The following is a 9292-nucleotide window of genomic DNA, read 5'->3' as shown; positions in this document are numbered from 1 at the left end:
GCAGGTACCACTGGAATCACTTCTATTGCGCCTTCCATCTAAGCTTGGAGATTGAGCAGGATTGTATGACCGCTTCACTTCTGTTTCCTCTTCTACGCCTGAACTATGTCTTCATCCTTCCTTCTCGATCCTTTGGTGAAGTGACGCGATTGCTGCCTCCTGACAAGCCAACTTTTCTTGTACTTTCCACAGTTCCGAAGTGTTTTGGCACATGACAGCCTTCGACTGACTCACTTCCGCGCGACACTCTTGCAGTTGATTATTTATCACCGTGTTGGCTCTAATCATATTTCCAGAAACCTCTTCTATCACCTTTCTACATTCATCAGTCTTCTGCATGACTGTTAACTCTTCTTTGGCCAAACGATCTTCTATCTGTGCGGTAGTCATCTGTAACACCTCATGCTTCACATCTGCAATCTCATCCTGCATCCTGTACTGACATTGTGACATACCTGCTACATAGCTCTTCGATATCTGGTCGATTCTTTTATTTACTTTTCAAATTGCTGACTCACCGTTTTCTCTGTTAGTATTGCCACTTCCTCAAGTTTAAAAACGGTATTCTTCAAATCTTGAATTTCCTGCTGAGTTCCTTCCATCTTTCGTGACAATTTATTAACCTGTTGAGTTAACGAGGCGCCCGTCCTGTCACACTTCTTGCTAACTTCTTCAATCTTGTTCTCCAATTGCTCCCTACTATCCCGTAAATCCTCTTCAATGACCTTCATCTCAATCTGAAAATCTTCCTTGATTTTCGATCTCAACTCACATTGTCCCTTTTCATTTTACTTCTCAAACATACGGATAAGCATCTGCTCCATCGCATCCAAAGACAGACTTCGTTCTCCCTTCTCCATCACTTTACGTGGTTCGCACTGTCCGCACTTCCATAATGCTTCAATAGGTTCATCACCCTCGAGTTCATTTTGAGCATTCCATTCTTCCTCCCTCATTTGGCTAAACACGCGGTGATACCAGCGATCACAAAGACAACATTGTACATGATACTCATCTATAGCTGGGTCCTCACAGCGCACTACTTTATCTGAGTCTGACATGGACGCACCACCAGATACCTTGCATTTGCACTGTCTCCTTGTCCATTACGCCGATTTCCACCCATGTTCAGTTTTTTTACGACGAAGTAAACTACATAACTAGCAGTCCGGGAAATTCACACTCTTGATTGCAACTATTTTTCACAAGCGCCTGAGTCTCATAATCTAAAATGTAACGGTGAAGGTAATGGTGGAGAACATTAATGGTTAAAATATGAGACAAATTTTTAATAACCTCCCGTTATCCGGAATCTCGGTAGCAGGAGCGCACGCTTCGAAAACAAAGTGCATCAAGAAATAATGAACTCAAATAAAAATGCCAATATAAATACTACAACACTCTTGGGTCGTAATCGACAACTTACCATTTAAGCCTTCAATATAAATCTCCACACTGTTGTGATTCACGAAGTTGTCAGACGTAGCGTGGACGTGGAGAGATGATACAACCTAGACTCAGAATTTTCAGAATGCACTTGCGTAAACTTGCTATTAAAACTCACATGTATTTATTTACTATATTTGTTTCTACAATACCACATTCTATCACAAAACAGTATTCATATACACAACGGATAATCCTCACCACAAATGAACAATATTTTGACGTAAACAGTCGCTTCAATAATGATTTGATAACGTCACTGATTTGAATTATTGATAGTGTTCAACATAAAACTGAGATTGACAAGTATTCAAAAGAAACAAGATATATAAAACAAGCAAACGTATAAAATACTATATACAACAAAAATAACAATAATACATGCAATAAGGTTTCTCTACTATACTTCTAAAAGTCTTTTCAGAATAAATGAAAGTCCAGCCGACAGTAGCAAATTATATTATTTCATATGTCTAGAAAGAATTGTTTTGGAGAAGCTTAATCTTTTATTTATTATATATTTATTATTTTTAATTATTTCCTTTTTACTGATGCACTGAACTATTATATTGTACTGGCCACTTTGGTATAATTGTTTCTATCTTCAGTTCTGTCCTTACCCGAACAGATGATTCACTAGTAAAATACTAATTTTAATGCAAAGTGACTAACTAATTGACACTTGATGGTCGCGACTGGCAAACTTTTATTTAGGTTGAATTCAACTTATTACTGATACTTCAAACATTCTTCACAGATAAATATGTTAGTTTGCACAGTTTTCAGAAATAATGCAATTATGTAACGATGTTATATTACTACTGTGGTTGTTAGATATTTTTATAGCTATAATTTGAAGTTATATTCCGCTATTATATAGACTTATATCAAATATAGATTGATTTTATTTTAAGCGCTTTTCATGTATATATGTTTCAAACTTGAGCCTAGGACTAAAAGAATTCAATACAAAGGAATGAGTTCATATTGTGCGTTAATTATATACATGACGTTCTATATTCACTGATCCTTTAGAGTGTATACAAGTTATTAACTTCCATTAATATTGACCGGCGCAAGAAACTTTATAATAATTTTTGTAGCACTGATATGCAGTATCCGATAAAGTAGATTAGGATATGAGTAGTATTTGAAATGAATATTATTATATCGCTTTACATAAATAGTGTATCCATATTTCAGATTTACTTTTTATATGCGCATATGTTTCAACGATTATATCAAAAGAATTCCATAAGGTTACGAGTGCAAAGCATGCTTTAGTGTGTCGTATACCGCATACACATATCACTTGTTTTAATCCTTTTCGTTGACGTTAGTACGTGAATTCACGTTAAATTCAATTGCCCAAATATTTCTTTTATTTCACTATGACGCATGCAAATTAAGTATAGAATCCAAGTGTTTGAAGTACGACAATTTCCAATAGTAATATGACAAGTTTACTTGCAGTGTCTTGGTTCTTCACGAATACGGCTTACTTGTTATTTTCGAGCACATTCAGTTTTCTTACCTTCACCGGCAGGTTAAAACAAAACAAAACAGGTCAAAACATTAACGATCTTCCCGATTATATAGTTCCAAACAAAAGCGTATTTTTTGCGTATGATCCAAACATTTTAGTTGAAATTCCAAATAACATTTGGCACGAGGAATTCATATTTAAGAACACAACAGATAAAATAGCAGAATGGATAAAAGCAAACCAACTTAACTTAAATACAGCGAAAACAACTATAATGAGTTTCAATGAAGGAAAACTGAACTCTAAATATACATCAAATACGTATAGACGGGGAACTCATGCAGATATCTGACACTTGTAAATTTTTAGGGTTAAACTTAGTCTCTAAGTTAACATGGGATGAACACGTGAATGATTGTTGAGAAAACTAAGCGCGAAAATATATCTTATACGTAAAGTTAGTAAGATTCTAACTACAGAAACATTGAAAACAATTTATTTCGGATTGATCCAGTCAATACTATCGTATGGAATCATTTTCTGGGGAAATACCTGTTATGCGAAGAAAGTATTTACAATGCAGAAGAAAATGTTACGAATAATGTTATCAGTTCCGTTTCATACACCAAGTAGACCACTGTTTCAGAAACTTAAAATATTACCATTGCCTTGTATATACATTCTCGAAACAAAATCATTCATACATATGAATAAAAGAAACTTTCAAGTCAATTCGGACCTATACCAATACAACACAAAAACAACCAATCATATTCATATACAAAATTTCCGTCTAACAAGAACTCAAAATTCGTTACACCACATAGGAATAAAGCTTTATAATAAATAACCAGATCGTATCAAACGAATGCCAAGCTCGCAGTTTAAAAGACATCTCAAGTTACTGTTACTTAAATATCTTTTCTATGGTTTAGATGAACATCTTCAGTGTGATCTTTCTTTGTAATATAAATATTACGATTTATTTGAATTTTGAAATATATAAAATAAGGTACAATTTATATTTTCTCTAAAAATACACTTTCAGTTTTATTGTTAAGTATATATTTTGTATTATTATTATTTATATTGTATTATTATATATTATTTTTAAATAACTGTATTATTAATTGTAGCGCTTCTCTTGTAATTATTATTATTATTAATTGCAATAGTAACTGTATCTCTTGACGAATCCACGAACGCTAAGTTCTTACGGCGGAAAATGAAATAAATAAATAAATAAAAGTCCTTAAACGCTTCTTATTATATTATTAATTCACTTAAAAATAATTTTTCATCGCCCCTTACATGCATCTTTATGTTATTCTTCTCTTTATGCCTTCCCACCTGCTGTCTACTCACACTGCTGCGCTGGTCATGTGTTGACAATGTTGCCAGTGAAGTGTAGACAACATTGGTGGAGTTCAGAAAGTTACTGAGCGGAGCGCTCAGACACACCGCTCGAAGTGAGCGAAACGCAAAACTACCGAAAACATCAGATACACAAATGCTGATGGGGCAGCGTGTCCTGTCACAGGGAGGAGCCGCAGCAGAGGTCAATCTACCGATAAACAAGGTAAATTACAAGAGACAAGACATGCCAAGTCACAGGGCCGGGCCGGCTCCAGAGCCGTCGATGGATTTGAGGGGGATACTAAATGCCATACCAGTAGTGAAAAAAATACGTACATTTCCAATGTTTTGCCTATCAGTCAAGTGTCATAGTTGGGACGCAGACAAGGTTGGACGACGACAAGCCTGGACACTTAATTTTGGTCGCTCCCGACAAGGTTGGACAACAAGGTTGAACGACGACAAGCTTGGACACTTCTCAATTTATCCTCTTGCGCCAGACTCGAACGAATTCCTGAGGTGTCCAAGCTTGTCGTGGTCGATCCCGACAAGCCTGGATACATCTCATTTTGGGTCGCTGACGACAAGGTTGGACGACGACAAGCCTGGACACATTCCTGGGGTGTCCAAGCTTGTCGTCGATCCCGACAAACCTGGACACATCTAATTTTGGGTCGCTGACGACAAGGTTGGCCAACGACAAGCCTGGATACATTCCAATGGGCCGATTTGGTGCATTCAAAGCACGTAGATCTGACAAATACAACTGTTTATTCACTTGTACGGGTGTACAAAGGCAGTTAGTGTTATCAATGTACAATGGCAACTGTTCTCTCTGATTATACTGCAGTGTTATTTTTATACCATCGTGATATTCATGAAAATCGTAAGAAGTACCAGAGACATGATTATTCAATTACAATATCATATATCAATACTGAAAAATAAAATCCCGGTTTAAAATTAAAAAAAAAGAGGATTAAAACCCAAAAATGCCTAGGGTTCAAACCTATTCAAGCCATCAAGCTTTGGGGCCGCTACGTTTCGACGACACCGTTTCGGCGCCAGCTCAGTTCGGCGAAAATTTTATGTACAAGGGCACACAATCCATTTAATAATTATTTAAGTCAAACGAAAATTTGGAAATAATAATAATCCCTTTAATAAAAGATAAATAAATTTAAAATAATTCCAAAATCCTCTAGTAGAGGGCAGTAGCTGACTGGCGAGAATCAGCCAATAGCGATATAGATGCGAGCCATGCAACTCTATATTGAAGTGCATGTATGTATTAACTGGAAACGCCTTAACTGGTAGAGTTTGTTGGAAGAGACATTTCAAATTGGGTCGTTGACGACAAGCCTGGACACATTCCTGGGGTGTCCAGGTTTGTCGCGGTCGATCCCGACAAGCCTGGACACATCTCATTTTGGGTCGTTGACGACAAGGTTGGACGACGACAAGCCTGGACACATTCCTGGGGTGTCCAAGCTTGTCGTGGTCGATCCGGACAAGCCTGGACACATCTCATTTTGGGTCGCTGACGACAAGGTTGGCCAACAACAAGCCTGGACACATTCCTGAAGGTGTCCAGGCTTGTCGGGATCGACCCTGAGATGCTTTGACATATCTCATTTTGAGTCGCTGACGACAAGGTTGGCCAACGACAAGCCTGGACACAAAAACTGTCCAGGCTTGTCGTCGTCCAACCTTGGCGTGGTCCCATCATAGTTTATGGTTCACATACATTTCTTTTCAAGTTCTAACAATCATGTCCCCGTTGCTATTATTTGTTCCGTCATAATTCGTTAATCAGTTCTCTATTGGTAATTAGCGCATTAGTGCTGGATAGCGCGACCACACTAAAACGAAAGAAGAGAAAGTTTTTCAGTTTCTCACCCAAAGTACAAGTTTGTGACCGTGGGTTGGGTTCCGAAGTTGGTCATCCGTTTGCAGGAAAATTTGGAAAATTTACCGTGAAGAAATTCCAAATTTCTTCATTTGTATGCTTGATAATATATTAGGAGATCGAAAATTTTGTTTGTTTTATATAAGCGGTTGTAAACATGGAACTATTTGGCAAGCGGAGGGTACTACATTGTGCGTGGTTACTGAATGGTTCCATTGTGGGGAATAGTGATAGGTAAATTTCCGGGAAGATATTTTTCAGGAATATTCTCGGGAAAATTCCCCAAAATGGAAATATTCCGAGAATTTTTTTGCAATCACAAAAAGTGCATTCTATTACTATATTACGATTTCTAAGTTAAATTTGTTTCTTTATCACAGTGTATTATTACTGTTGTCTCCAGAGGATTCTTGAAAGTGAATATTCTGAAAGATATTATGCTATTTTATTAATATTTTTTTTATATTTAAAGAGTACGCATCAATGTATATTTACTTACAATATGTTCTACGCAAGTAAATATGTGGGAAACATGGTATAGTTAGTCCACATACTTTTGCACCGCTAAAAAGTTTAAATTTATATGTAAGTGGATTTTCTAAACTCGATTCTACTACTGATATTATAAACATATTACATTTTAAAATGATACAAACAAATTAGTTTAAGTAACTACCAGAAGACACATATCTCAGCATTTTATCAATATTTTCGCATACATTTTTCTGTTCACAATATTTGCGAGATACTGACTTATCTTTATAAATTTGCAAGTTGCATTGCCACCCAACCTTACGACTTTTCTTCCTACTTATTTCCCGAAATCTCATGCGTTAATTCACATAGCCTATAAGAGAAGTCCGAGTTCCTATTGAGAAATTCGAGTCAGAGACAGAAGACAGACCAATGCCTATTATTAACGGAAGTTCGGGGTATATTGATGCTATTACACCTCTATTTCTACAGAAATTCTTACTTTACAAAAGTGTCCCTTTCAATCATTTGTAAATTAGTTGTTTGCTACATTTTAGTGCAAATTGAAATGTAATTTAAAAAGTCATATTATTAGTTATATAAAGTACAGTCAAGAAATTCTAACTTTCTTAACTTCCAAATTATATAAAACCTTAGAGTAAATCATAATAAATAAAAATAAAGTAATTAGTCATATGGTTCTTATAATTTGGAAGATAAAGTAAAGGAACGGAAATAAATTCCTTCCCGGGAATATATATGTCAGGGGAAAGAACGAGGAATATTCTCATTTTCTATTTTCCTTCTCACTGGGAATATTCCCACTGCCCAGCGTTGCGAGACTTACGATAATTATCAAAACATACGATAATTTTCAGCTTCGTTTGATAGAAAATAATAATTATAGAACGTACGATAATTTTAAAGTTGAATAGAATGAACATTTCCCACTGGTATTTTCTTTGTGCTTAAGAAAAAACAGCTGTTTGTGCGTAGATGGACAGGAACAAAAATATCGACTGTAAAACGAAAGAGCAAACAAAATGAGATTATCCATTTTGAATCCCCAACCGCTTAAGCGGACAAATCTCAGGTCAGCAAGATGACCATAAAAACACAGTGAAAATCGGTTTTCTTTTTGGTGAGCAAGAAGAACAAGGGTATTGATGATCCTAACTGCTTTCTCACCTTTCCCCACCATTACACAGCTTTATAAGTTATGTATGGAACATATATACATACATACATAGTGATGGGCAGTGGGAATATTCCCGGTGGGAAGGAATTTTAAAAATGGGAATATTCTCGGGTTTTTCCCTGGCCTACAAATTCCCGGGAAAGATTTTTTCCCATTTCATTACTTTAACTTCCAAATTATAAGAACCGTATGACTAATTATATTATTTTAATATATTATGATTTACTTCTAGATTTTATAGAATTTGGAGGTTAAAAAAATTAATTTTTTGACTGTACTTGACATAACTAATAATATGAGATTTTAAGTACTATTCCCATTTTCACTAAAAGGTACGGTAATTGTTTAGTATTGGGGGCCAAAAAGTAGGACGGTTTATGGAACAAATGAGTTGATAGTGGTGTTCAAGTAGTCAAGAAAGTATTGAACGCAATTTTGTTTAGGACAGTAGGGGATTTGTACAAACCGTAAAGGCAAGTGGATGCGATTTATTGGAGAAAAGAAAGTGAATTGTTGGTGACGAAGATAGAAAACAACGTGCCCTGCGGGGCTCTACCCCGCCTTCACTCGCTTACTCTCGTTCAGCAATGCTGTCTGAATTTAATTTTGGTAACGTAATTTAACGTATGAAACCATAAAACAACCGCATAGGAATAGAATATCGCAAAAAAGTAGGTGCAAAATCTGGACCCACCAAACTAAACAAAAGCCAAAAGTAGCAAAGTACTAATTTACAAATGACGAAAAGAATCCATTTTGTAAAGTAATGTAGAATTATGTAGAAATAGAGCTGAAGTACTATTAATAAAAACTGAACCACAGTTAGTAATAGACGTAGGTCTGTCTGCTGTCTCTCTGACTCGAATTTCTGAAGAGGTATTCGGACTTCTCTTACATGTGAATTAAAGCATGAAATTTTGAGAAATGGGCAGGAAAAAAGGTCGTTTATGGGAATATTACATGGAGAATTATATAGATAAGAAAGTATCTTGCAAGCGCAAATGCTGACAAAATGGTGGGACATGTGTCTTCTGGCAGTTACCCAACCAAATGTGTTTATAACACTTAAAAATTTAATATGTTCATATCAGTAGTAGAGTCAAGTTGGTGCTGTCTAAAACACTGACCAGAATTTGACCACTCCTCACACAAATACTAAATGACCAACTGAAACCAAACTCAACACAAGTAATTTTGATAACCGTCTCTAATGACACCTAAAGAATGGAACTGCTAGAAACCTGGTCACTTAGGGATATTTTTGGTAATGTACTATTAATTTTGATTCGACCAGTTCCATTCCTTCGGTATTGTTAAAGTCTGTTATCTATATTATTTGTAACGAATTTCATTTTTGTTGGTGTATTTAATATTTGTGTGAAGGCTGGTCACTTTTTGCTCAGTAGCGGGTATTTTAGGCCAT

Source organism: Thermobia domestica, chromosome 7, assembly GCF_964235325.1.
Source record: "Thermobia domestica chromosome 7, izTheDome1.hap1.1, whole genome shotgun sequence".
Lineage (NCBI taxonomy): Eukaryota > Metazoa > Arthropoda > Insecta > Zygentoma > Lepismatidae > Thermobia > Thermobia domestica.
This window is presented reverse-complemented; position numbering follows the sequence as displayed.